The sequence below is a fragment of the Apodemus sylvaticus genome, chromosome 23, assembly GCF_947179515.1.
Source record: "Apodemus sylvaticus chromosome 23, mApoSyl1.1, whole genome shotgun sequence".
In the NCBI taxonomy this organism is placed as follows: domain Eukaryota; kingdom Metazoa; phylum Chordata; class Mammalia; order Rodentia; family Muridae; genus Apodemus; species Apodemus sylvaticus.
The window spans coordinates 57052625-57058690 of record NC_067494.1 but is presented as its reverse complement, the minus strand read 5'-3'; positions in this window follow the sequence as shown (position 1 = coordinate 57058690).

Sequence of the window (6066 nt, the reverse complement as noted above, 5' to 3'; positions counted from 1 at the left end):
GCCTTTATGTCTAAATATTTTATTTTCTGATTGACAATTTATGAATAACCCATTTCCCTATATTCCTCTCTTTCAATCATTTTACTAAACAAAGCTGCATATGTTACTAATGTGTTTACTATACACATTAGACTCTGAGAATTGCTGACAGTTGTTCTCAAACAGGGCATGTTGGCTACTAGGTCACATGAACAGCTCTAATTTTTGATGCTTCTTAATGTTGGATGTGCAGGAATTAGTGTTTGGGTCCCACAAAGTTCTAGTCTCAAGTTCCTGGTGTGTTCTACTGCAATTTTTTGTGAAACTTTTTTTCTGAATGGTAATAAAGAATAGTCTAGATGGTTCCATTATGGATAAAGAGACCATGACGCTACAGTGTCAAAGTAGAAGAAAGATTGTGTTTAAGTCTGAGTGTGTTATTCAGAAGGAAGGACTATGTTTGAGGTTTAGATGGTATGTACCTCTGCAAACACTGTGTCTGGTAGAATAACAATCAAGTGAGACAAGAAAGAAATCTAGTTCAGTAGCATTCTGTAAGTATTACACAGTGCTGACAGGATTTAGGTTGTGGATTATACCTAATGTAAATGTTGCAGCTCTGAAGAGAAAGGTATCCCCAATGAAAATATTTCAGCTCTGGGTGATAAGATATATCCAATGTAGATGTTAGTTCTGAAGAGAAATATATCCTAGCAGTCAGGTGCCAAGATATACCACAATATCACAAGGCACAACAAACCACACATAAGAGATTTATTGGTAAAAGGACAGTAAGGTGGTTGCATCTGCTCAGGTGAGAAGCAGAAGAAAACTGAGTAGAAGGCAGGCTTTATATGGGGTTTCTTGATGAGGGTAGGGTTTTCCATGGTGGAAATTTCTGAGAACAGTAATTGGTGGGATTTAAGGCTGGAGCTTGGGTGAGCTCATGAACTGGCATTTTGCAAAACCCAGAAGTAAACTCTACAGACTTGATAGCCAGTCTTGGTTCAAATTTCTAGATTCATACCCCGGGTACTTTATTTTAGGCATATTTAAGTATAGTATAATCTTGGGAAAATTTTTTCTGGTAACAATTATCTCAATCCTCTGTGCACAATAAAGCTTAAGGTGTGACTACATTGAAACTCTTGCAAAGTACATGTGACTCTTCCATAAATGTGGGTTCTATAGGTAAAGGGCCTAGCAGAGAATCAACACAGTATAGAGAGGTCACTACACTATAAAGTTCATGTAACATCTCCCTTTAGATTCGGTTCAATAGACTGAAAAACAATGCCTTAACAAGGTAGAGTCTAGGATAAGCATAATATTCTGGGAGATTCAGGTGTGGCCTGGCCCTACATACAGCACACAGGTCACCAGACAGCTAACTTGACCCTTTTTTCTTCTTCTTGGTCAGAAAACATCTCTTCCATTGAAGAGAAGACCCTGAGGGGTTAACATTCTTGGTTTCCCTAGAGCTTATCTGTGACTATAAGAACTCCTTGCCCCCTACAGATAAGAAATGTTTTTAGATATTTATAGTTTTTAGGATGCTAGTGTTATGTTAGTGTAAATAGAAATGCAGTCAAAAAGCGTTTTCTGGAATAAACATTATGTTGTTTAGAGATGCGAAGTGTGATTACATTGCATGATTGTATAGACATTAAGAAGGCAAGTGATGATAGTGTGGTAGTACATACCTATTATCTCAGCACTCAGAACACTGGGGCATGTGTATCCCTGTGTAGTTGAGGCCAGACTAGTCGAAATCAAGCTGTCATTCCAAATCATGGGTTTCAATTCCCTTTTGGCCTACATGAGCACTTCTTATGCCCATACACATGTGCATACAAATATACATTATTTACCTAATGTGTCTTTAGTGTTTGACTCAGGGCAAATCAGACATTATTTACTCCCAAAAGCTTGGGCCCCCATTGCCCTAGCATATTTTGCAGTAAGGACAGATTATAGATCAAAGGCTTTTTGGTTGCATTGGTGCTCACATTTCTCATTATGTAGTCTGCAGAGTGACTTCCCAAGTCAAGGATATTAGGACACGTGAGTGAGAGTTTATGCAGGCATCAGCTTGGCTTCTCCATGCTCAGTGAGTTGTGTGAGTCTTGTCTTCATTAATAAGGCCTTGCATAGTTCATAGAGAGCAACCTATTTGGTGGCAATAGCCTGGATTGTTTGGGTATTTCCACTGAACTCCTTTTCCCAGCAAGGCAACTAACTAACTACAACCCAGTCCTTGTACATGAAATTTCTTTTCTGGGCTAGATAGGTCCAAATCCCAAATGGGGATTCAATCTCTCCCATTATTTGGAGAACCTCTCCAAATAATCATTAATCAATTCAATTTCTCTCATTATTTGGAGAATTTATCAATATCATCTTCCTATATTTATAAAATAGCACTTTTCAAATTTTAGTTTTTCTTACAAGAAAGTACAGACAACAGGACTTCGCTGGCTGTTGCTCTGTAGTTTTCTTTTCTCACCCATTGGCAGAACCTTAAGTGTGGCAATGCAATATTATGAAAATATATCTTATACTCTATGAGCATGGTATCGCTTGCTGAAAACATCAAATACAGAGGCTGAAAGCGATCTTCTAAAATGAATATGCCTTTATGGATATTGGTTGATAAACAGTGATGCTTGTAATACCATTTGTTATCTTAGTTAAGGTCAGTTGGAGCCAGTGACATAATCCCTTGTAAAACTCCTTTAAAGATTTCTATAAAGTGTCCCATTCCTTCTCCATTTGATTATTTCATTGCTGTTCAATAAAAACAATAAAACTCTTTGTTATATACAGACATAGAGACAACAAAAAGATACATACACAGAGACAGAAGACAGACACAGAGGGATACATTCACAAGACAGCCTTCAGGCAGGCATAGGTTCAAATTCATGCAATAGGCAGAGGATGGAAGGCACAGGAGCATGAAGTAGAGAATTCAAATGTGGAATTCAAATGTGGAACTCTTAGTTCAATGGCGCCTAGAGAAAAGGCTTTTATTTCTTTCCTTAACTCAACTTGGATGCTTTACTAATCACTAATATGTTTAATCCACTCACATATGCAGAATATACTAACTGGTGACATTTCTTGTTTGCTTGTTTGTTTGGCATGAACATCAGCTGGGAAAAGATAAAACTCACCACAGTGTGAAACAATTAGCCCTGTTACTTGAAAGGTGCCCAGAGGCTCAAAACCCTGAGCCTTTCAGGACAGACCTTTAGATCTAGGCTTGTTTCTGAGCTCCTACCTCTTTGCAGAGCTGGGATGCTTTTTAACCTGTTATGATCATGACATCACAGGTTGAACCTCAAAACACACTAGAGAAATATGGCCCTCATTATAATCGTGAAAAATCTATTTCTTAACTATATACTCTGTAAAGAGACTAGGATAATTCTATAGCATCTTTGCCCAGCCTATGCAGGCACGTATACATGTACACAGAGAACTGTTGAGAACCATCAGGAAAACGTCTACAAACAAAGGGCTAAACAGTGTAATATCTATGGTACTTCAATTTTTATCTTTATTTTTTGAGATAAATTTAGACAGTTTCCTAAAGTGTCTACTCTAGTTTACATTCTCATAAGTAACATATAATAGTGTCCCTTTCCTACCATTCCCGTCAGGACTTATTTATCCTAGTAATGGCAATTCTGACTGGGGTGAGATGCAGAAGATCTTGTCTGCATCTCCCAAATTGCTATTTTAACTGGACTTTTTGTCAACACTGACTTGAGAAGTACCCAAAGTAGCTGCATAGTCCATTCAGTAGACATGAGTGTACAAATTCATCTGTAGCCTACTGATGTTAAATACCTCTACTACTACACTGGAGACTCTAAAAGAAATGGACAAATACTGTGATTCATACCATATACCAAAATTACACCAACATACAACAAATGGATAATTAACAACAACAACACTGAAGTAGTAATAAATGCACACTCATTCCAAAAAATCTGGGAAGCAGATTGATTCATCGCAGAATTCTGTCAATACTCTCTCTCTCTCACACACACACACACAGACACTGAAGCTACTTAAAATACTCCTTGATGTAAAACTGAAGCAAGGCTTTTGTGGTTATTATTATTAATTATTGTTATTTGTCATTTCACATAAAATAACTCTTGTAATGCACACTGTAATTCCCTCCTCCCTAAAATTCTTGTCCATACTTCCAACAATCTCTCTTCTCCCTTTCTCTCTCTCTCTCTCTCTCTCTCTCTCTCTCTCTCTCTCTCTCTCTCTCTCTCACATTCATTTCTATTCATTTTCTTGTGTGACCCATCATGATTAATCAGGATCGTCTGTGAGACTGTGGGTTTACAACTCTGTGTTAGAACCTGGGGGTCTCGGCAGATGAAACACCAGTAAGCACAGTTATACCCTGTCCCCTAAAACTGACCTACTGCCACAGTCAGCGTGGAGTCCTGTGACCCTCTCCCCTTCCGAGACTGATTGTCGTTAGGGTTGGCTGTGAGTGAGGTCAGGGCAAGTAAGTACAGTAGCTCGTAGTTACTAAATACAGCAGTTGTGTGGAATCTGGAGGATGACGCGTCATGGCTATCTCACCTTATCTCCCTTCTCCTTTCTCCTTCCTCTTCCTTAATGTTCCCAGAGCTGTAGATGGCATGATATAGCTGACTTGTTTATGTCTATGCCCATATACATTGCCTATTTCCTGCATTTTTGACAGCCTCACCTTTCTTCATTACCACTGAATTTTCATAAGCAATTTTGTCCTTTAAATAAATAAATAAAAAGCATGTTTAACATTCTCCCAGAAGAATAATATTTTTTTATAAATTAGCAGAAGGACAATTTCTACATCTAATGGTGACAGTGGTATGACTCAGAGTGAATTCAGTACTGGGCTGTTAATGGGCTGACTGACCAACTGAGATACCTATTTCCTTTCAAAAGCCTGAGTTCTTGAAATGTCTTCCCTCAAGTCAATATTGCGAAGATTGTACCTCCAGATTATCTGACAGGGAATGTCTTGTGTGGGGAAGGATATAGGTGACTTTTTAGTGTTACTTTATTTGCATAGTGACAGGAATGATTATCCAGCTCCCCAGGAAACCTCCAGGGTGAGCTACTGTGTCTAAAACTTAGAATATGTCTTATCTACATGCAGCTGGAGTCTCACTTTTACCTTTAAGTAGTACTATGTACATGTAGCATTTTAGTTTAGTTCACTCGGCATTTTCTTTGAGCCGTGCAGCTCCTCTCCCTTGTCTTCAAGTCCGATAGTCTGTGTCCTACCTGATCTCTTTGAGTTACTATTATTCAGCTTACTGCATCTTTTTTTAATTGAGTTTGGGTTTTTGCTTTGTTTTGTTTTTTGGAGTTTCTAATTACTTATTGAATTCAGTTTACATATTCTACATTGTCCTCCTTCCTTCAGGCATTTGCTATTGTTTTCTTGTCCAGGAGTCATTTTGTTCCTATTTTGAGTCTATTAACATACTTTACAAGCTCTGACCTCCTTGAACAAGACTCTGGTTTTTATTTTTGTATATTGGATATTTAAGTTCCTTTCATTGGGGGATACAGATATGATTAATGCTTAGAGGCAACAGTGTTCAATCTTTGTTTTACTTTGTTTTTGGAATAGGATCTGAGTGAGCATCAGAATTTACTAAGTGTGTGTGTGTGTGCGCGCGTGTGCGTGTGTTTTAGCCTAGGGGTCTGGTATTCCAAGGAGGGGAAATTAGCCGGAATAACATATCTGATGGGATCAGAACGCAGGTTGGAGGCTATATACCTGGTGTATCCCATTTGATCCAATTCTGGTCCAGCCTGGCAGCAGTTTAGGAGAGGCTGTGCAGTGTAAAGAACAAGTCCAGGTCAGCCTGGCCACTGGAGCTGTGTAGCAGGCTGCCCAAGACTGAGTGGGAGGAGCTGTATCTGATGGGCGGACACCCCTGCCTAATCAGATGACTTTAGGGGAGGTGGGGACAAAACCAGCTGGTAAGTATCAGAAGCTAATTAAGTATAAAGGCATACAGCAAGCAGGTTTAAAGGAATCGCAGAACCGGA